Source organism: Oncorhynchus kisutch, linkage group LG15 (assembly GCF_002021735.2).
Source record: "Oncorhynchus kisutch isolate 150728-3 linkage group LG15, Okis_V2, whole genome shotgun sequence".
Classification (NCBI taxonomy): domain Eukaryota; kingdom Metazoa; phylum Chordata; class Actinopteri; order Salmoniformes; family Salmonidae; genus Oncorhynchus; species Oncorhynchus kisutch.
In genome coordinates this window covers 65,945,415-65,968,377 of record NC_034188.2, presented here as the reverse complement: position 1 = coordinate 65,968,377, position 22,963 = coordinate 65,945,415, and the positions used below count along the sequence as shown (strand labels likewise).

General features: G+C 45.7%; 2 pseudogenes; both read left to right on the top strand.

Annotated features, from left to right (window-relative positions):
- The first annotated feature begins 1,320 nt into the window (after window positions 1-1,320).
- On the top strand, window positions 1,321-5,116 carry LOC116352876 (WD repeat-containing protein 81-like; annotated as a pseudogene).
- LOC109904855 (WD repeat-containing protein 81-like) lies at window positions 4,933-22,634 on the top strand (annotated as a pseudogene).
- The last annotated feature ends 329 nt before the right edge of the window (window positions 22,635-22,963 follow it).

Here is a 22,963-nt window from a genome sequence, read left to right as displayed (position 1 = left end):
GCCTCACAACCACAGACGATGTGTAACCAACACATCCAACTTCTTCACCCGAGGGAGACCTGCCACCCAGACAGCTGACGAAACCGAGGAGTATTTCTGTATATAATAAAGCTCTTTTGTGGGGAAAAACTCATTCTTATTGGCTGGGCCTGGCTCCGCAGTGGGTGGGCCTGGCTCCCAAGTAAGTGGGCCTATGTCCTCCCAGGCCCACCCATGGCTGCGCCCCTGACTAGTCATGTGAAATCCATAGATTAGGGCAGGGGTGGCACTTTGGTTATAGAAGTGGGGAACATCTTTAAAAATATATATTATCCAATAGGATAAACACTCCAAACAGCCTACCCGGCCGCTCGAAGGCGTCCACATGGTCCTAAAGCACACCTTTGCCTCGTTTTGTATCACATTAGCATGGTAAAACTGGCAGGGACAAAAATGCAATTTCAGAATGTGGAAACAAAGTTGCGCCCCTGGATTAGGGCCTAATGAATGCATTTCCATTAACTAATTTCCTTAAATGAACTGTATATCAGTAAAATTGTTGAAAATGTTGCATTTATATTTTTGTTCAGTATATGTTTTGACAAAACTTCGTTTATAAATCGTTTATAAATCTCAGGTTTATAAATTAGGGACCAGGCACAACAAATAGGCCTAAATGTTCAAGTAATAGTCCACGGACCTCCCATCCACGGACCTCCCCTGTCTTCACAACACAGAAGTATTGAATGGCTTCTTCTCTGGCGAGGAAGTGATTGAGTTAGAATTAAGCAGAGCGTCAAAGTAAATTTGGTGAAGACGAATGTTCTGAATGGACAACAGTAAAATCGAAAACTGGAACAAAAAGAATATTGTCGAAAATTGGAGTGGAGGATACGTGTGTAAATGATAATGAATCGCTTCTTGTTGGGATGCGGTTGTTGAGTTAGGGCAAAGGTGTTCTAATTCTCATTGGTCTAACGTTATCTGTGGTAAGGATGCATATGCGGGAAACTGTTTGAGGTGTCAAATGGTGAAGTATGCGCTTGGAAAAGTGGAGTCTGTCAGTGACCAATAGTGGTTTTGTTTTGATTAATTGTATTTTTGACAAGCAGAATAGGCAACAGGGTAGATGGGTAGATGATAAGTAGTAGCAGCTTATCATTCATGTCAGCAGCACCACCCCTTGACAAGCTCGCTTGTTGGTTTAGTGTAAAATTAAAGAGTCTTGTTTCTATGTAGACTTGTATTTCTTTTTTCAACCGTTAAACCGTTAACAGGTTCATCTTACCAAAATTTTGTTTAGAATTGTAATGCAACTTGATAATTGATATTCTATTTCAAATGTCTTCGCAGGAAACATCGTCAGACACTTCCTCCTTCAATGGAAGAGTGAGAGAGTCCTCCTCTGTGCTGGAGGGAGCCATTGGGAGGACAGTCTGTCAGACCTGGATGAGTAGGTTACCATGGAGTGGCTAGTGTCGGCTGTAGGGAAGGACCTAGGGTTGGACCGTTGGCAGCTGAGTCCAGGGCCCGGCCTCAAGAGCTGGTGGCCCTGGTCCCCACCCGCTGGGTGATGGGCCTAAGGGAGAGGTGGGGCATCCGTTGTGCCCGTTCAGAGAGTGCCAGAGAGCCTGAGATTCGCACCTACCACTAGCGCTCCCTAGTGAAGCTGCCTCCTGGCTGGACCCGTGTGCGCATCCAGGGCTTGAGGAAAAGCAAGCTGAGCTACAGGCTGGCAAGGGACCCAGGCTGCCAACTAGTCTCCCAGGATTCTTTCATGAAGACCATGTAGGGGGTATCACAAAGTCATTTCAGGTATCGTTCCAGTTAATTGCGTACAATTTTTGGAGGGGGTCAACTTTAATTGCGAAATAACAGCATTATACAGTATTTTAAGCACTTACATATACAGTGCCTTGCGAAAGTATTCGGCCCCCTTGAACTTTGCGACCTTTTGCCACATTTCAGGCTTCAAACATAAAGATATAAAACTGTATTTTTTTGTGAAGAATCAACAACAAGTGGGACACAATCATGAAGTGGAACGACATTTATTGGATATTTCAAACTTTTTTAACAATTCAAAAACTGAAAATTTGGGCGTGCAAAATTATTCATCCCCTTTACTTTCAGTGCAGCAAACTCTCTCCAGAAGTTCAGTGAGGATCTCTGAATGATCCAATGTTGACCTAAATGACTAATGATGATAAATACAATCCACCTGTGTGTAATCAAGTCTCCGTATAAATGCACCTGCACTGTGATAGTCTCAGAGGTCCGTTAAAAGCGCAGAGAGCATCATGAAGAACAAGGAACACACCAGGCAGGTCCGAGATACTGTTGTGAAGAAGTTTAAAGCCGGATTTGGATACAAAAAGATTATATTATAATCTTATATTGAAATGGAAGGAGTATCAGACCACTGCAAATCTACCAAGACCTGGCCGTCCCTCTAAACTTTCAGCTCATACAAGGAGAAGACTGATCAGAGATGCAGCCAAGAGGCCCATGATCACTCTGGATGAACTGCAGAGATCTACAGCTGAGGTGGGAGACTCTGTCCATAGGACAACAATCAGTCGTATATTGCACAAATCTGGCCTTTATGGAAGAGTGGCAAGAAGAAAGCCATTTCTTAAAGATATCCATAAAAAGTGTCGTTTAAAGTTTGCCACAAGCCACCTGGGAGACATACCAAACATGTGGAAGAAGGTGCTCTGGTCAGATGAAACCAAAATTGAACTTTTTGGCAACAATGCAAAACGTTATGTTTGGCGTAAAAGCAACACAGGTCATCACCCTGAACACACCATCCCCACTGTCAAACATGGTGGTGGCAGCATCATGGTTTGGGCCTGCTTTTCTTCAGCAGGGACAGGGGAGATGGTTAAAATTGATGGGAAGATGGATGGAGCCAAATACAGGACCATTCTGGAAGAAAACCTGATGGAGTCTGCAAAAGACCTGAGACTGGGACGGAGATTTGTCTTCCAACAAGACAATGATCCAAAACATAAAGCAAAATCTACAATGGAATGGTTCAAAAATAAACATATCCAGGTGTTAGAATGGCCAAGTCAAAGTCCAGACCTGAATCCAATCGAGAATCTGTGGAAAGAACTGAAAACTGCTGTTCACAAATGCTCTCCATCCAACCTCACTGAGCTCGAGCTGTTTTGCAAGGAGGAATGGGAAAGAATTTCAGTCTCTCGATGTGCAAAACTGATAGAGACATACCCCAAGCGACTTACAGCTGTAATCGCAGCAAAAGGTGGCGCTACAAAGTATTAACTTAAGGGGGCTGAATAATTTTGCACGCCCAATTTTTCCGTTTTTGATTTGTTAAAAAAGTTTGAAATATCCAATAAATGTCGTTCCACTTCATGATTGTGTCCCACTTGTTGTTGATTCTTCACAAAAAAATACAGTTTTATAACTTTATGTTTGAAGCCTGAAATGTGGCAAAAGGTCGCAAAGTTCAAGGGGGCCGAATACTTTCGCAAGGCACTGTATATCTGGAGTACCTCTCCTGTCCTATTCGGTGTCCTGTGTGAATCTAAGTGTGCGTTCTCTAATTCTCTCCTTCTCTCTTTCTTTCTCTCTCTCGGAGGACTTGAGCCCTAGGACCATGCCCCAGGATTACCTGACATGATGACTCCTTGCTGTCCCCAGTCCACCTGGCCGTGCTGCTGCTCCAGTTTCAACTGTTCTGCCTTCTTATTATTCTAACATGCTGATCATTTATGAACATTTGAACATCTTGGCCATGTTCTGTTATAATCTCCACCCGGCACAGCCAGAAGAGGACTGGCCACCCCACATATGCTCTCTCTAATTCTCTCTTTTTTTCTCTCTCTCGGAGGACCTGAGCCCTAGGACCATGCCCCAGGACTACCTGACATGATGACTCCTTGCTGTCCCCAGTCCATCTGAACGTGCTGCTGCTCCAGTTTCAACTGTTCTGCCTTATTATTATACGACCATGCTGGTCATTTATGAACATTTGAACATCTTGGCCATGTTCTGTTATAATCTCCACCCGGCACAGCCAGAAGAGGACTGGCCACCCCACATAGCCTGGTTCCTCTCTAGGTTTCTTCCTAGGTTTTGGCCTTTCTAGGGAGTTTTTCCTAGCCACCGTGCTTCTACACCTGCATTGCTTGCTGTTTGGGGTTTTAGGCTGGGTTTCTGTACAGCACTTTGAGATAACAGCTGATGTACGAAGGGCTATATAAATACATTTGATTTGATTTGGAGTCAGCAGAGATGCTCTACGTGGTTCTCCCTTACACCCAGTACTCACTCCACGACGTCGCCAGCTACAGCCCAGCCAAGCTGGCCAACAGCCATGCCAAAGTGCGGTTCATCCTCTACCAGTTACTGATCGCGTTGCGGGCCTGTCAGGCGTCGGGGCTATCCTGTGGAGCGCTCTCCCTGCAGAACATAGCGGTGGACGAGCAGCTCTGCAGCCACCTCAAGGTCACCCTGGCCCATTATGAAAAGCTGGGGGAGGACAGAGAGGCTGACTGCTATGTTACAGAGGGAAAAGTCCCAAGAAGCTTCAAGGTGAGGGACCAGGTGTGACTGTGATAAGAGGCTGTGCAGAGATTGTTTTGATGAGCTCAAGTCCTTGGTCCTGGACTGGGTCCATGGTAGAGTCAGCAACTTCCGCTACCTGATGGAGCTGGATGGCGGGAGGGAGACCCTAACTACCACCCTGTCCTGCCTTGGATGGTGGACTTCACTGTGCCATATGGGAGGTTCCAGGACCTCAGGCGGTCCAAGTTCAGGCTGAACAAAGGAGACAAGCAGCTGGACTTTACCTATGAGATGACCAAAGAGGCCCTTGCAGCAGCAGTGGCTTACGGAGGTGGGCAGGCAGTATTGTAGGAGGCCTGGGTCTGGGTGGGTCTGTAGGCGCCGGTGGTTCAGTGTTGTCAGACATCACCTACTATGTCTATAGGGCCCGCGACCAAGTATCTTCTGAAGCCCCTGGTCAGTGTGTACTAGATCTCACGGGGCCTCAGAGGTTGCTTCTACCTCTACAAAGACTGCTTGGTTCTGCAGCTGATTGTCAGACTGGGTCTGCAGGCCTTCCTGTCCAGCCTCCTGCCACATGTGCTCCAGATCATCTCTGGCTTTGAGAGCAGCAGCTCGGGCTTCGGGCCCCAAAGGGAGGCCAGCAAAGACCTGAGGGGAGGGGCATTTGACCTGGGAGAGGAGGAGGAGGACTACCAGTAAGGCAGGCCATCCTCAGGCTCTGTGAGTGGGAAGGTGGTGGGGGCAGTGGAGGGGCTGGGGTTGTAGGGGTGGGGGGAGATCCAGGGCTGATGGACTACTCCTCAGGTGTCAGCCTCAACGACCAGGTGTTTCCTCTCAGAGGGCGAGGACTTCCAGAATGGCTTCTACGTCAACAATGGAGCAGGGGAGTTACTGGGGGAAAACTGCAGTGTCAGAACTCACCAGTAGGAGGCAACGAGCAGGACCTGGAGTCTTTGAGCTTGGGGAAACTGAGCGACAAGGACAGCACTAGCGAGGTCTCTATCGGAGACGCCGACTCCACTTGGGACTGAACCAGTCTGAAGTCAGCTGACAGCAGCCAGGTCTTGAAGCAGGCCAGCGAGGGAGAGGAGCTGGAGGAAGAGACTGAGACAGACTGAGGAATGGAAGGAGAGCGGGACATGGGAGGGCAGTGGTCCCAGCCTAGAACTGACGTTATGTGGCTGCACAGAGGAGACAGTGGCCACCCTGGAGGGTGAGTTTATCAATGGCATGGATTTGGAGGACTCACAGAAAGACATGGTGGGAGAGGAGGAGGAGGAGAAAGAGCATGACCCGTCAGAGGAGGAGGAGGAAAAAGAGCAGAAGATCCTTCGAGGTGAGATTCTACTAACATATCATAACCACACTGTGTGTATGTGTGAGTATGAGAGCGAGTGGGTAGATGTGAGTTTAGCCGAGTGTGTAATAAGCCTATCTGAGTGAGAGGATATCAACATCTAACCACTCATGTCACTCCTGCAGTCTGATTCTAGAATTCTGCTCTGAGCTCCAGAACCATAACCATATGCTCTAGATCTGTTAGAATTATTCTCTGAATTATAGAACTCATTCATGACAGGAAAATATAATGATTGCATGTTTTATTATTAGGTTAGAAACTGAATATGTGCTTATCATATGATCTCTGGTCTTTGCTGAAGAAAGAACTAAGTACAGTGTCTTCATTAGACACTATTATGCCAGTATACAGAGAAGCTGTCGGTTATGTCCGTAGGCTAAATCATACAGCGTTCATGGCATTCACTTCACAATGGGAAGAGCAGGAAGGTGGTGTAGTGACTGGAAGTTCATAGCCCGCAGGGAGACTCATGTACACCACGTCCCTCAGTGGAGAACCACGGCGTTGGAAATGGGTTCGTTGTTGCTGTGGAGTTTTTTCATCTTTATACAAGTTCACACCCAGCAAAGCAGAGCCCCTGCCCATGGTGTGAATCTGAAGTCCTATACTCCTTTCACTGGTGCTGTGAAGATACCTGTTTCAGAGGGGAAAATGGGGAGGGATCAAATATATTTCAAATGTATTTATAAAGACCTTCTTACATCAGCTGATATCTCAAAGTTATGTACAGAAACCCAGCCTAAAACCGCAAACAGCAAGCAATGCAGGTGTAGAAGCACGGTGACTAGGAAAAACCAGAACCTAGGAAGAAACCTAGAGAGGAACCAGGCTATGAGGGGTGGCCAGTTCTATTCTGGCAGTTCCGGGTGGAGATTATAACAGAACATGGCCAAGATGTTCAAACGTTCATAGATGACCAGCAGGGTTAAATAATAATAATAATCACAGTGGTTGTAGAGGGTGCAACAGGTCAGCACCTCAGGAGTAAATGTCAGTTGGCTTTTCATAGCCGATCACATTGAGTATCTCTACCGCTCCTGCTGTCTCTAGAGAGTTGAAAACAGCAGGTCTGGGACAGGTAGCACGTCCGGTGAACAGGTCAGGGTTCAATACTCCAGATATAACAGCTTGACCCTAGCCCCCCGACACACAAACTACTGCAGCATAAATACTGGAGGCTGAGACAGGGGTCGGGAGACACTGTGGCCCCATCCGACGATACCCCCGGACAGAGCCAAACAGGCAGGATATTACCCCACCCACTTTGCCAAAGCACAGCCCCCACACCACTAAAGGGATATCTTCTACCACCAACTGACCATCCTGAGACAAGGCCGAGTATAGCACACAAAGATCTCCGCCACGGCACAACCCAAGGGGTGCGTCAACCCAGACAGGAAGATCACGTCAGTGACTCAACCCACTCAAGTGACGCACCCCTCCTAGGGACTGCATGGAAGAGCACCAGTAAGCCAGTGACTCAGTCCCTAGAATAGGGTTAGAGGCAGAGAATCCTAGTGGAAAGAGGGGAACCGGCCAGGCAGAGATGGCAAGGGTGGTTCGTTGCTCCAGTGCCTTTCCGTTCACCTTCACACTCCTGGGCCAGACTACACTCAATCATAGGACCTACTGAAGAGATGAGTCTTCAATAAAGACTTAAAGGTCGAGACCGAGTCTGCGTCTCTCACATGGATAGGCAGACCATTCCATAAAATGGAGCTCTATAGGAGAAAGCCCTGCCTCCAGCTGTTTGCTTAGAAATTCTAGGGACAATGAGGAGGCCTGTGTCTTGTGACCGTAGCGTACGTGTAGGTATGTATGGTAGGACCAAATCGGAAAGGTAGGTAGGAGCAAGCCCATGTAATGCTTTGTAGGTTAGCAGTACATTTTCAGAACAAGAATAGACTGACGAGTTTCAGAAGAAAGTCATTTGTTCCTGGCCATTTTGAGCCTGTAAACGAATCCACAAATACTCATGCTCCAGATACTCATCTAGTCTAAAGGCGGACAGTTTTATTGCTTCTTTAATCAGAACAACCGTTTTCAGCTGTGCTAACATTATTGCAAAAGGGTTTTCTAATGATGAATTAGCCTTTAAAAATGATAAACTTGGATTAGCTAACACAACGTGCCATTGGAACACAGGAGTGATGGTTGCTGATAATGGGCCTCTGTACACCTATGTAGATATTCCATAAAAAATCTGCCATTTCCAGCTACAATTGTCATTTACAACATGAACAATGTCTACACTGTATTTCTGATCAATTTAATGTTTTCATGGACAACAAATGTGCTTTCTTTCAAAAACAAGGACATTTATAAGTGACCCTAAACGGTAGTACGTATACGGTAGTACACATACTTTGAACAGTAGTATACATACATACATACATACACACATAACATACCTAACAATAATGAGGCTCTATACACGGGGTACCGGTACTGAGTCAATGTACAGGGTCCAGGCTAGTCAAGGTCATTTGTACGTGTAGGTAGGAGTAAAGTGCTCTGTCTTATGCCAAACAATTTTGGAGTGAATTTTAGCACAAACATTTTTTTTTACCCAGGCTAGGACAAATTAATGCTGAACTGAACTTTACCCCCACATGATCGGGCATGGCAGCAGATTTCATGTTTTAGATGCTCACTGTGTTTGATATCTCACCCCCCACTGGGATTGGGCTTTGGCAGAGGTGGTGGATTTTGTTAGGAGAGATTGCAAAGCATTTTCGTCCAGAACCCAAATTGATTAGTGAGAGATTTGGTTTTGGGTGCCGAGAATATCAGTTGTTATTCTTGTGTTGACTGTATAACACTGATAACTGATTTCTCCCTGCAGACACGGTCTGCAAGACCGTTAGATGGCTGTCTGCAAAGCTTGGACCCACAGTGACGTCTCGATATGTGGCCAGGAATCAGCTCCGGCTGCTCACCATCTGCTACATTGGTGAGTAATTGATGGATAGTTGGCACCGAAAGGACAGGATTTTCAAATACTGAGAGAGGTTGCTGTAACAGTTGTTACATACTATATTACAGAAAACACCAAGTAACCACACTATCTATTGTCCTGGTTGAAATATGAAACGATCAACCAGTTTACACTTAAAAATACATTTTACTGCTTTATGATAGAGATCCTATTAAATGAGGATATCCCTATTAAATCAGGGATTATATACAGTTGAAGTCAGAAGTTTACATACACTTAGGTTGGAGTCATTAAAACTTGATTTTCAACCACTCCACACATTTCTTTTTAACAAACTATAGTTTTGGCAAGTCGGTTAGGATATCTACTTTGTGCATGACACAAGTAATTTTTCCAACAATTATTACAGTGAATTATAAGTGCAATAATATGTTTGTTTCACAATTCCAGTGAGTCAGAAGTTTACATACAGTAAGTAGACTGTGCCTTTAAACAGCTTGGACAATTCCAGAAAATTATGTCATGGCTTTAGAAGCTTCTGATAGGCTAATTGACATAATTTGAGTTATTGGAGGTGTACCTGTGGGAGTATTTCAGGTCTACCTTCAAACTCAGTGCCTCTTTGCTTGACATCATGGGAAAATCGTTTAACTAGGCAAGTCAGTTAAGAACAAATTCTTATTTACAATGACGGCCTACCCCGGCAAAACCCAGACGATGCTGGGCCAATTGTGCGCCGCCCTATGGGACTCCCAATCATGGCCGATGTGATACAGCCTGGAATCGAACCTGGGACTGTAGTGACGCCTCTTGCACTGAGATGCAGTGCCTTAAACCGCTGCGCCACTCAGGAAACCCAAATCATGTCCAGTAGATTGAATTTACTGCAGGTGGACTCCAAGTTGTAGAAACATCACAAGGATGTTAACTTCCGGCGCCGACAGAGATGGCCGCCTCGCTTCGCGTTCCTAGGAAATTATGCAGTATATATATTTTTTTTACGTGTTATTTCTTACATTGGTACCCCAGGTAATCTTAGGTTTCATTACAGTCGGGAGGAACTACTGAATATAAGAGCAATGTCAACTCACCATCAGTATGACCAGGAATATGACTTTCACGAAGCGGATCCTGTGTTCTGCCTTCCACCCAGGACAACAGAATGGATCCCAGCCTGCGACCCAAAACAACGACGTCGTAAAAGAGGGAAACTAAGCGGTCTTCTGGTCAGGCTCCGGAGATGGGCACATCGCGCACCACTCCCTAGCATACTACTAGCCAATGTCTCTTCACAACAAGGATTTTTCACGGAAACATGGCTCACTCGAGAGACGCTAACGGAATCGGTGCAGCCAGCTGGTTTCTTCACGAATCGCGCCGACAGAAACAAACATCTTTCTGGTAAGAAGAGGGGCGGGGGCGTATGCCTTATGATTAACGCGACGTGGTGTGATCACAACAACATACAGGAACTCAAGTCCTTCTGTTCACCTGACTTAGAATTCCTCACAATCAAATGTCGACCGCATTATCTACCAAGGGAATTCTCTTCGATTATAATCACAGCCGTATATATTCCCCCCCCAAGCAGACACATCGATGGCCCTGAACTAACTTTATTTGACTCTTTGCAAACTAGAAACCACGTATCCTGAGGCTGCATTCATTGTAGCTGGGGATTTTAACAAGGCTAATCTGAAAACAAGACTCCCTGAATTGTATCAGCATATCGATTGTGCAACCAGGGCTGGTAAAACCTTGGATCATTGCTATTCTAACTTCCGCGATACATATAAGGCCCTCCCCCGCCCTCCTTTCAGAAAAGCTGACCACGACTCCATTTTGTTGCTCCCTGCCTACAGACAGAAACTAAAACAACGAGCTCCCGCGCTCAGGTCTGTTCAACGCTGATCTGACCAATCTGATTCCACGCTTCAAGACTGCTTCGGTCACGTTGACTGGGATATGTTCCGCATTGCTTCCAACAACAACATTGACAAATACGCTGATTCGGTGAGCGAGTTCATTAGAAAGTGCATTGACGATGACGTTCCCATAGCAACGATTAAAACATTCCCAAACCAGAAACCGTGGATTGATGGCAGCATTCGTGTGAAACTGAAAGCGCGAACCACTGCTTTTAACCAGGGAAAGGTGACCAGAAACATGACCGAATACAAACAGTGTAGTTATTCCCTCCGCAAGGCAATCAAACAAGTCACAATTCAACGGCTCAGACACAAGAGGTATGTGGCAGGGTCTACAGTCAATCACGAATTACAAAAAGAAAACCAGCCCCGTCTCGGACCAGGATGTCTTGCTCCCAGGCAGACTAAATAACTTTTTTGCCTGCTTTGAGGACAATACAGTGCCACTGACACGGCCCGCAACCAAAACCTGCAGACTGTCCTTCACTGCAGCTGACGTGAGTAAAACATTTAAACGTGTTAACCCTCGCAAGGCTGCAGGCCCAGATGGCATCCCCAGCCGCGCCCTCAGAGCATGCGCAGACCAGCTGGCTGGTGTGTTTACGGACATATTCAATCAATCCTTATCTCAGTCTGCTGTTCCCACATGGTTCAAGAGGACCACCATTGTCCCTGTTCCCAAGAAAGCTAAGGTAACTGAGCTAAATGACTACCGCCCGTAGCACTCACTTCCGTCATCATGAAGTGCTTTGAGGGCTAGTCCCTCAAGGACCATATCACCTCCACCCTACCTGACACCCTAGACCCACTCCAATTTGCTTACCGCCCAAATAGGTCCACAGACGATGCAATCTCAACCACACTGCACACTGCCCTAACCCATCTGGACAAGAGGAATACCTACGTGAGAATGCTGTTCATCGACTACAGCTCAGCATTTAACACCATAGTACCCTCCAAACTTGTCATCAAGCTCGAGACCCTGGGTCTCGACCCCGCCCTGTGCAACTGGGTACTGGACTTCCTGACGGGCCGCCCCCAGGTGGTGAGGGTAGGTAACAACATCTCCACCCCGCTGATCCTCAACACTGGGGCCCCGCAATGGTGCGTTCTGAGCCCTCTCCTGTACTCCCTGTTCACCCACGACTGCGTGGCCATGCACGCCTCCAACTCAATCATCAAGTTTGCAGACGACACTACAGTAGTAGGCTTGATTACCAACAACGACGAGATGGCCTACAGGGAGGAGGTGAGGGCCCTCGGAGTGTGGTGTCAGGAAAATAACCTCACACTCAACGTCAACAAAACAAAGGAGATGATTGTGGACTTCAGGAAACAGCAGAGGGAGCACCCCCCTATCCACATCGATGGGACAGTAGTGGAGAGGGTAGTAAGTTTTAAGTTCCTCGGCGTACACATCACAGACAAACTGAATTGGTCCACCCACTCAGACAGCGTCGTGAACCTCAGGAGGCTGAAGAAATTTGGTCACCAAAAGCACTCACAAACTTCTACAGATGCACAATCTAGAGCATCCTGTCGGGCTGTATCACCGCCATCAACCGTAAGGCTCTCCAGAGGGTAGTGAGGTCTGCACAACTCATCACCGGGGGCAAACTACCTGCCCTCCAGGACACCTACACCACCCGATGTCACAGGAAGGCCATAAAGATCATCAAGGACAACAACCACCTGAGCCACTGCCTGTTCACCCTGCTATCATCCAGAAGGCGAGGTCAGTACAGGTGCATTAAAGCAGGGACCGAGAGACTGAAAAACAGCTTCTATCTCAAGGCCATCAGACTGTTAAACAGCCACCACTAACATTGAGGGGCTGCTGCCAACACACTGACTCAACTCCAGCCACTTTAATAATGGAAATTGATGTAAAAAATGTATCACTAGCCACTTTAAACAATGCTACTTAATATAATGTTTTCATACCCTACATTACTCATCTCATATGTATATGTATATACTGTACTCTATATCATCTAATGCATCTTTATGTAATACATGTATCACTAGCCACTTTAAACTATGCCACTTTGTTTACATATTCTACATTACTCATCTCATATGTACAGTGGGGCAAAAAGTATTTAGTCAGCCACCAATTGTGCAAGTTCTCCCACTTAAAAAGATGAGAGGCCTGTAATTTTCATCATAGGTACACTTCAACTATGACAGACAAAATGAGAAAAAAAATCCAGAAAATCACATTGTAGGATTTTTTATGAATTTATTAGCAAATTATGGTGGAAAATAAGTATTTGGTCACCTACAAACAAGCAAGATTCCTGGCTCTCACAGACCTGTAACTTCTTCTTTAAGAGGCTCCTCTGTCCTTCACTCGTTACCTGTATTAATGGCACCTGTTTAAAAAAAACTATTTTCGACATTGTAGAATAATAGGGAAGACATCAACTATGAAATAACACATATGGAATCCTGTAGTAACCAGAAAAGTGTTAAACAAATCTAAATATATTTTATATTTGAGATTTTTCAAAGTAGTTACCCTTTGCCTTGACAGCTTTGCACACTCTTGGCATTCGCTCAACCAGCTCCATGAAGTAGTCACCTGGAATGCATTTAAATTAACAGGTGTGCCTTGTTAAAAGTTGATTTGTGGAATTTCTTTCCTCGATGCATTTGAGCCAATCAGTTGTGTTGTGACAAGGTAGGTGTGGTATACCGAAGATAACACTATTTGGTAAAATACCAAGTCCATATTATGGCAAGAACAGCTCAAATAAGCAAAGAGAAATTACAGTCCATCATTACTTTAAGACATGAAGGTCAGTCAATCCGGAAAATGTAAAGAACTTTGAAAGTTTATTCAAATGCAGTCGCAAAAACCACCAAGCACCATGATGAAACTGGCTCTCATGAAACTGACTCTCAGAGTTACCTCTGCTGCAGAGGATAAGTTCATTAGAGTTAACTGCACATCAGAATGCAGCCCAAATAAATGCTTCACAGAGTTCAAGTAACAGATACATTTCAACATGAAATGGGTCAAGAAACACAAGCAATGGACATTAGACCGGTGGAAATCTGTCCTTTTGGTCAGATGAGTCCACTGTGTCTTTGTGAGACGCCGAGTAGGTGAACGGATGATCTCCACATGTGTGGTTTCTACCGTAAAGCATGGAGGAGGAGGTGTGATGGCGTGGGGGTGCTTTGCTGGTGACACTCAGTGATTTTTTATTTAGAATTCAATTCACGGCACACTTAACCAGCCTGGCTACCACAGCATTCTGCAGCAATACGCCATCCCATCTGGTTTGCGCTTATTGGGACTATCATTTGTTTTTCAACAGGACAATGACCCAACACCTCCAGGCTGTGTAAGGGCTATTTGACCAAGAAGGAGAGTGATGGAGTGCTGCATCAGATGACCTGGCCTCCACAATCACCTGACCTCAACAGAATTGAGGTGGTTTGGGATGAGTTGTACCGCAGAGGGACGGAGACGCAGCCAACAAGTGCTCAGCATATGTGGGAACTCCTTCAAGACTTTTGGAAAAACATTCCTCGTGAAGCTGTTTGAGAGAATGCCAAGAGTGTGTAAAGCTGTCATCAAGGCAAAGGGTGACTACTTTGAAGAATCAAAAATGTGAAGTATATAATTTTTAATTTTGTTATTTTTTACTGCATGGTTCCATATGTGTTACTTCATAGTTTTGATGTCTTCACTATTATTCTACAATGTAAAAATAAAGAAAAACCTTTGAATGAGTAGGTGTGTCCAAACTTTTGAATGGCACTGTACGTACTAACAACTCAACAAGATCTCAAAGTTTACCTTTGAAATTCGACTTATTATGGATGAACGTCTATTTGGATGAACGCCTGGTTACAGGGTTAAAACAGAAATGCGTGAGGCCGAAAAAGCACTGGGACATTTTCAGCTTCCAGGAATAGTGTATAGATCCTTGCGACATGGGGCTGTGCCTTATCATTCTGAAACATGAGGTAATGGCGGCGGAAGAATGGCACGACAATGGGCCTCAGGATCTCATCACTGTATCTCTGTGCATTCAAATTGCCATCGATAAAATCCAATTGTGTTCAGTGTCCGTAGCTTATGCCTACCAATACCGTAATCCCACCACCACCGTGGGCACTCTGTTCAGCACGTTGACATTGTAAACCGCTCGCCCACATGACACCATACATGCTGTCTACCATCTGCCTGGTACAGTTGAAACCAGGATTCATCTGTGAAGAGCACACTTCTCAAGCTTGCCAGTGGCCATTGAAGGTGAGCATTTGCCCACTGAAGTCGGTTACGATGCCGAACTGCGGTCAGGTCATGACCCTGGTGAGGACGACAAGCATGCAGATGAGCTTCCCTGAGACAGTTTGTGCAGAATTTCTTCGGTTTTGCAATCCCACAGTTTCATAATCTGTCCAGGTGGCTGGTCTCAGACGATCCCGCAGGTGAAGAAGCTGGATGTGGAGCTCCTGGGCTGGTGTGGTTACACATGGTCTATGGTTGTGAGGCCTGTTGGATTTACTGCTAAATTCTCTAAAATGACGTTGGAGGCGGCTTATGTTAGAGAAATGGACATTCAGTTCTCTGGTAACAGCTCTGGTGGACATTCCTATAGGCAGCATGCCAATTGCACGCTCTCTCAAAACTTGAGACATCTGTGGCATTGTGTTGTGTGACAAAACATTTTACATTTTAGTGGCCTTTTATTGTCCCCATCACAGGGTGCACCTGTGTAATGATCATACTGTTTAATCAGCTTCTTGATATGCAACACCTGTCAGGTGGATGGATTATCTTAGCAAAGGAGGGATCAACACTTTACATATTTGTATTTTTGTTCAGTGTAACATCAGACCTTGGAGACTGAAACATGCAAGGAAACATTATTTCCCACATAAATTCATAGTGTTACATTGAAATGAAATAGACATGGGGTATAATGTTAAACAGTGTTCTATTGAATCTGCCACTCCGTGTTCTGTCCTCAGATTCCCCAGTGGCGTGCAGACACGTTCGGCTGTGTGTCTGAAGACCCTCCGCCTGATGACTCATCTGTCTGCGCATCGGTAGGGAGATGGTGCAGCAACACATGGTAGAAACCCTGAAACGCTTCTTCACTGTCTTCTCCCTGCTGCAGTGCCTACAGGGACAGGGAAACACTGGCCTTACTGGAAGGTAGGCATTCTGACATGGTATATATTAACACAAAAACATTTTAAGTGAAGTTAGGCTGGTTAAAAGCCAGGAAATTAAAATATGTCAGTTTTGATGTGAGCTCAGTCTCCTAACGTATGTTTTTTAAAATTTTTTATTCCATTGAGATGTCCTCTGTGTGGCGCAGATGGAGAGTTCCCCCTGCAGGGAGGTGGGAGAATGCACCCTGCTGGATGTGTGTACGGCGGAGGGGTCAGAGGTGACGTGTGAGCTGGGGGTTCTGGAGGAGCTGCAGGCCATGTTTAACCCTGAGATGGCATACGCCTCCCACATCCCCTTCTACTGCCTTCATAGGTGAGACACACGTGTGCACAAACAATTTTTTAAATGCATACAAACTTAAAATCGGAATTCTATATGTTTCTTACACTGTTGAAGTCGGAAGTTTACATACACTTAGGTTGCACTAAATTGACTGTGCCTTTCTAAGCAGCTTGGAAAATTCCAGAAAACGTCATGGCTTTAGAAGCTTCTGATAGGCTAATTGACATAATTTCAGTCAATTGGAGGTGTACCTGTGGATGAATTTTAAGGCCTACCTTCAAACTCGGTGCCTCTTTGCTTGACATCATGGGAAAATCAAAAGAAATCAGCAGAGACCTCAGAAAAAAAATGGTAGACCTCTGGTTCATCCTTGGGAGCAATTTCCAAACGCTTGAAGTTACCACGTTCATCTGTACAAACAATAGTACGCAAGTATAAACACCATGGGACCACGCAGCCATCATGCCCCTCAGGAAGGAGACATGTTCTGTCTCCTAGAGATGAATGTACTTTGGTGTGAAAAGTGAAAATCAATCCCAGAACAACAGCAAAGGACCTTGTGAAGATGTTGGAGGAAACGGGTACAAAAGTATCTATATCCACAGTAAAGTGAGTCCTATATCGACATAACCTGAAAGGCCGCTCAGCAAGGAAGAAGCCACAGCTCCAAAACCGCCATAGAAAAGCCAGACTACGGTTTGCAACTTCACATGGGGACAAATATCGTACTTTTTGGAGAAATGTCCTCTGGCTGAAGAAACAAAAATTGAAGTGTTTGGCCATAATGACCATCGTTATGTTTGGAGGAAAAAGGGGGAGGCTTGCAAACGGAAAAACACCATCCCAAGCGTGAAGCAAGGGGGTTGCAACATCATGTTGTGGGGGTGCTTTGCTGCAGGAGGGACTGGTGCACTTCACAAAATAGATGGCATCATGAGGGAGAGAAATTATGTGGATATATTGAAGCAACATCTCAAGATATCTGTCAGGAAGTTAAAACTTGGTCACAAATGGGACTTCCAAATGGACAATGGCCCCAAGCATACTTCCAAAGTTGTGGCTAAATGGCTTAAGGACAACCAAGTCAAGGTATTGGAGTGGCCATCACAAAGCCCTGACCTCAATCCTATAGAGAATTTGTGGGCAGAACTGAAAAAGCGTGTGCGAGCAAGGAGGCCTACAGACCTGACTCAGTTTCACCAGCTCTGTCAGGAGGAATGGGCCAAAATTCACCCAACTTATTGTGGGAAGCTTGTGGAAGGCTATCCGAAATGTTTGACCCAAGTGAAACAATTTAAAGGCAATGCTACCAAATACTAATTGAGTGTATGTAAACTTCTGACCCACTGGGAATGTGATGAAATAAATAAAAGCTGAAATAAATGATTTTCTCTCTACTATTATTCTGACATTTCACATTCTTAAAATAAAGTGGTGATCCTAACTGACCTAAAACAGGGAATTTTTACTTGGATTAAATGTCAGGAATTGTGAAGAACTGAGTTTAAATGTATTTGGCTAAGGCGTATGTAAACTTCCGACTTCAACTGCATGTTCTTGATGGTTGTCAAAGCATTGTGTCCTTTGGCCCTCCCAGGAGATGTAGCGATTCATAAGCTGGTTTCCAACCACGAGCTGGTCTGGAGGTTGGCCCAGTCCTACCACTCCAGGGTGAGTCCTGGCAGTCCTGATGCCACCCCCCCAGCAGCCTCCCCCTTTTTCCTCCATTGGCCCCTCCCCTGGTCTGGGATGCCATGTGGGCCGCCCCTTCCCTGCCCCCTACTCCTCCACGCCCCTGGGCTCAGACACTCTCCCAGAGTCAGGCACCTTTGGCAGCCATCTGGTGGGCAACCACATCCAGGAGGCCCGGGACTCTGAGCCGGGGGGTGGGAGCCCCATCCTGGGCTCATTAGACAACTGGAGCCATCCCCGGCCTAGTCATACTCAGCCTGTCATCTCGTCTGCCTCCACCTTCACCACTCTATCCCTAGGCCCCCCCTCCTCCTCCTCCTCCTCCTCCTCCTCCTCCTGGGTGGTGGATCCTACCCCAGAGGACAGCGCTCTGAAACAGGAGCTCCCTCGCGGTGGCTTCTCCCTGCAGGGCAACTGGCTGGCCTGCTGGCAGTATGAGATCGGTCTCAACCAGCAGGATCCCTACTTTGACTTCCACCAGATCCGCCTGCAGAGCTTCCTGGACCATTTGGGCATGGCTCAGTGTTTGGCTCCACTTGCTGGGGAGGAATACTTCCAGTCTGGTAGCACGGACAAAACAGTGAAGCTGTGGCCCCTCTATAACCACGGCGACGGGACACTGGAAGTGGAGCCAAGGCTGACCTACACGGATCATAAGAAGTCTGTGTTAGCCATCTGGAGGCGCTCAAGGAGGTGGTCAGCTGTGACGCCACCGTGCACCTCTGGGACCAGTTCACAGGTCAGTGGGGAGGAGACCTGTTGAGTTGACTCTGCTTCTGTTTTGTTGGAGTACACAGAATGTTTTTCATTTAACTGAGTGATTTTATTTTAATTCCACTACATATTTAATTATAATAAGAAATTAGGTAAATAAAATGTGAAAGCTTCCGAACATGCATAAAGTATGAAATAAAGCTCTGCTCTTCCCGTGTGTGTCCAGGTGAACAGATCTGCTACTATGAGGCCCTGGATGGGAAGATCGCCATCACAGCAGTGACCACCATGCCTGCTCCTCACTGTAGTGTAGTGTTTGGCAGTGCAGACTCTCCTCCACTTCATCGACCCACGCCTGCAGGTACCTACCAAACCCAGAGAAAAACTCCCCTGCTCACTCCCCTGTTTAGTCTCCATCCTTTTTATGCTAATCTAGTGGTCTGGTCAAAAGTAGTGCACTATGTAAGGGATAGGGTGCCATTTGGGGCGGTACCATGCTTTTCTGACTTATTATCCCATGTTATTTATCAGTGTTATGGAATAGAATAGCTTTTTCCTATTGCTTCTAATCTTCCTATTCATTGCCTGCCTGACATGCCAGAGTGAGTCAATGCTCTTCCCTTAAATATAGAACATAAATATAATTTATATATAGTACCAGTCAAATGTTTGGACAAACCTACTCATTAATTGCTGATTTGAATTTATAATTGCTGCAGTTAGTTGCTGATTTCTGAGGCTGGTAACTCTAATGAACGTATCCTCTGCAGAGCCCTGGAGGGCGCACTGTGGCAGCAGGCTTCTCCTCTGGCTTCATCGTGCTGCTAGACGCACGCACAGGCCTGATGCTGAGACATCCTGCAGATTAAGAGGTGTGTGTGGGGGGAGGTAGGTGTGTGTTCAGTGTCTGCAGGTGCATGTTTTTTGGTAATTTCACACTGACTATTGCTAGAGCAGTGGTTTCAAATCAATACGGATTCATGTTCCTGTTGAATAGTAATTCTTTTTTACTGTGGTTAGCTATTGGATTTCACCAGCGGCATAAACAATGGATATTGAGGGATATAAAGTGAACCTTGTATCCTAGCACTGACTGCTCCCACTCTCTCACACAGTCAGTTATTTGGCCTGCGGAGCTTTGTTACATAATGGCCCTTTTCCCATCAACATGTTTCTGCTGTTAGACATGCTGTCTGCATCCCAAATGCCACTATATTCTCTCCCTTTGGGCCCTGGTCAGAAGTAGTGCACTATACAGGGAATAGGATGTCATTTCAGGCGCAGCCACTATCTCTGGCCAGTCAGTCCTTCACATGTTCCTCTCAAGGGAGTATGTAGGGCTCTAAAATGTTCAGCAGTCAGTCAGCTGATAAACACGAGGCAGAGTTGCAGCTTACTGTTTTATTCTGCTGTTCCATATTGGTGGTGGTGGTGAAATGTTAACGTGAGTCAAGTGACAGTTGTACCCAGAGGGTTTGTTCAGAAGCAGTCAACAAAGCACTAGAGCTGAGCAAACTTGACTTAACCCTGATTGGTGGGGTCAAGGATTGTGTCTCTGGCTTTAGAGGCTCAAGTTCAGGTAAATATGGACAGGAGTTACTCATTATAAAGGCTATACTGAGTCTCACTGGTCCATCCAGAGATGACCCAGACTCCTCATTGCTGTAATATTTATGGATTACTCTGCCTATCGCCAACTTTTTTTAACCTGTCTCTCCTTTCTGGGGAGGTTCCCATTGCTTGGAAGGCAGCCACGGTTCATTCTTTATTTAAAGAGGGAGATAGTTAATGGCCTGTTTCTATTTTGCCCTGTTTATCAAAAGTGCTGGAAAAACTTGTCAATAATCAACTGACTGGCTTTCTTGATGTCTAGTATTCTCTCTGGTATGCAATCTGGTTTCCACTCACTCAGGTTATGGATGTGTCACTGCAACTTTAAAGGTCCTCAATGATGTCACCATTGTCCTTGATTCTAAGCAATGTTGTGCTGCTATTTTTATTGACTTGGACAAGCTTTTGAAACGGTAGACCATTCCATTCTTGTGGGCCGGCTAAGGAGTATTGGTCTCTCCTGAGGGGGCTTTGGCCAGGTTTGCTAACTACCTCTCTCAAAGACTACAGTGTATAAAGTCAGAAAATCCGCTGTCTCAGCCGCTGCCTGTCACCAGAGGTGTACCCCAATTTTCGATCCTTGGCCTACGCTTTTCTCAATTTACATCAAGAATGTAGCTCAGGCAGTAGGAAGCTCTCTCATCCATTTATATGCAGATGGTACAGTCTTATACTCAGCTGGTCCCTCCCTGGATTTTGTGTTAAATGCTCTACAACAAAGCTTTCTTAGTGTCCAACAAGCTTTCTCTGCCCTTAACCTTGTTCTCCAAAACAAAGGTCATGTGGTTTGGTAAGAAGAATGCCCCTCTCCCCACATGTGTAATTACTACCTCTGAGGGTTTAGAGCTTGAGGTAGTCAGTCACCTTATACAAGTACTTGGGAGTATGGCTAGACGGTACACTGTCCTTCTCTCAGCACTTATCAAAGCCTCAGGCTAAAGTTAAATCTAGGCTTGGTTTCTTCTATCGTAATCGCACCTCTTTCACCCCAGCTGCCGAACTAACCCTGATTCAGATTACCATCCTACCCATGCTAAATTACGGAGACATAATTTATGGATCGGCAGGTAAGGGTGCTCTCGAGCGGCTAGATGTTCTTTACCATTTGGCCATCAGATTTGCCTCCAATGCTCCTTATACATAGCACACATCACTGCATTGGATACTCCTCTGTAAACTGGTCATCTCTGGATTCAAAGACTCAATCATGGACACTTACTGACAGTTGTGTGATGTATTATTGTCTCTACCTTTTTGCCCTTTGTGCGGTTTGTACCATGTTTTGTGCTACTACCATGTTGTGTTTCTTCCATGTTGTTGTGTTGCTACCATGTTGTTGTGTTGCTACCATGCTGTCTTGTCATATGTTGCTGCCTTGCTATGTTTTTGTCTTAGGTCTCTCTTTATGTAGTGTTGTTTTCTCTCATGTCGTGATGTGTCCTATATTTATATTATATTTATTTATTATTTTGAATCCCAGCCCACGTCTCCACAGGAGGCCTTTTGCCTGTTGGTAGGCCATCATTGTAAATAGGAATTTGTTCTAAACTGACTTGCCTAGTTAAATAGGTTAAATAAAATAAAAATGTGTCATGTCCTGGCAAAGAATATACAAGTGCTCTTTCTAATCCAGTTATGTCAGGGTGAGCGCGTGTGAGCGTGGGTTGGGGTTGGTGTGGGTGTTTGTGAGTGTACACACACACACATGATGCTCTCTGACTGTGGTCTCGTGTGTGTTTTGTGGGCTGCTGAGGGAAACCTGGTCATCAGTTTGTCCACTGACCACACTCTGACTGTGTGGAAAGACCTGGAACACAAGCCCCTCCACCAGTACAAGTGACCCTCCAACCCGGTCCATGCCTTCGACCTGTACGGGGAAGAGATCGTGGCAGGCACCGTGGCCAACAAGATAAGGGTGTACTACATGATGAACATCTCTGCCAGCCCAGCCAGCATCACCAAGCTCAGCTTGGAGAACTTTCGTAGAACCCTCACCAGCCTGGCTGTGCTGCCCACCAAGAGGCTCCTGCTGCTGGGTTTAGAGAATGGGGCCATCAGGCTGCTAGCTCAGGGGCTAACATATAACAAACTGGCTCAGCTAGCTATAGACTCTGCTGTTGAATTTTGCTGAAGGTGTCCTATTCCTAAAGCGTGTTGCCTGTATCCTGAGCCTCTTCCGCTCCTCTCCGTGTGGGATTGAGGCTAGACTCGCTGATGAGGCAAGTGGTGATGTCCTCAAAACATGTTTTTACTAAGGAGAGAGGACCACTTAAGGACTACTTACATGATCCTTAAACTGAGAGGACTTTGCCTGTCTGCTCTGCTGTAGTCAACGACCAAAATAAAGATGAAGTGTTGTATCACTCATTCGAGGATAGATCTACCGTAGGGGGCAACTAAACACTTGATTATGACTTTTACCATTTATCTCTTGATCTTATATTATGAATAAGATTCTTATCCTTGACTCGGTCAATATTATTTTCAAAAGGAAGTGCTCAGGAAGGTGGAGCCTAACATGTCTCTGATGTACTGTTGGTACTTTCCAAATAGATGCATACCTATCAACCAACAGCAAAAACGACTGATTCACATTTCAGACACCCACACCTGTCATTATTGTTTCCCTGACATTAGGTCACACCATGGATCAGGTGCACTGAATAACTATACTGCATTTCTACAATACAAATACATTTTAAATCTGTTTCCCATTT